Below are 1,301 nucleotides of genomic sequence, written 5' to 3' on the forward strand. Positions count from 1 at the left end.
AACATAGGTTTCCTCTCTCTGATGTGATGTGTTAAAGGATAGGTTAACATATCTTCAAGTTTGTCTCAAAACAACATTCACATGTCCTTATGGACACTGAAATTGCTTTTAGACATTGTCATTGTTCTTCTGTCCATACTGGCCCCAGAGAGACGTCCCTCTCTGAAGTGATTTCAATGTAAGTGATGAGGGACAAAATTTTCAGTCCCATTCTGTGTAAAAATGACTCCCCTATCTAAAGGTCAAGTGCTTTTTCTCAAAAGACTGATGAATTTTGAAATTAGTATTTGCAAAATAATAGGTGTATGGATTTTGTCCGCCATAATTTACATTGAAATTGCTTTAGGAAGGGATCTTTTGGCAGCCAGTATGGACAGCAGGAATAATTAAAGCCATAGTGCTTTCAATTTACATCCTTTATTTTGTTTACGACTGTGGCCAAGTTGTTTGTGTTGGGTTAATATTTAGATTTTTTTTGCATTTGGTGTTTCTGTGTAAGCTTCTTTGTCTTCCCTTGAAGCCTATTTTCATTTTCAGTACAGTACAGTAGAATATTTTTAAATGAGTTTTGAAAGTTAGTGTATTAAAATATTTTATAGAGGCATTTGTATATCTTGATTACAGACGACAAAGATATAACATGAAATGAGGGACAGAGAGAAGCAGCAAAAGTCCCGGCCAAACTCAAAGCAGGGATGTTGCAGTTACTGGTGGGTGTCTTAACCTCTAAGTTAGCATATTAGTTCAGGAAAGTTGTATTGATTTTGGATGATACATTTCCAGGTTGTTCACCTTTCCTATTTGATATGCTGACTTCAAAAATCAAATTAATTTCAAAACCAATACAGAAGTACCATGTTCAATGTGCAGCTTAACATATTAATTTTGGAACATATTGCGTATCAGTGTTACATACTGGAAATGAGACCTTTGTGTGCATCTGTAGAAGATTTTTTTAATGGTTTTGAAAGTAGCAAATGAATTCAGGAAGTAAGCAGTGAGATGTACTAACATGACAGGAAATGAGGGAGAGAGCAATGCAACAAAAGTCGAACTCAAACCTGGGATGTTGCAATTTTGAAATCCCACATCCAGGACTTTCACCTTTATGGAGGTTTCATGTCAGTCAGTGTGTTTACATGCACTTCAGTAACCTGGATACCATAAATCCATGTATGTGTGCAGAAGATCAGTAACCAGATTTCTACCCTACACCGACCTTATTTTGGAAACATGGCTCACTGATTTTAAGTATATTAGGGATAGAAGATGCTGCTTTCTGAAACTTTTTGTGTATGTGT

The sequence above is a fragment of the Thunnus albacares genome, chromosome 6 (assembly GCF_914725855.1).
Source record: "Thunnus albacares chromosome 6, fThuAlb1.1, whole genome shotgun sequence".
NCBI lineage: Eukaryota > Metazoa > Chordata > Actinopteri > Scombriformes > Scombridae > Thunnus > Thunnus albacares.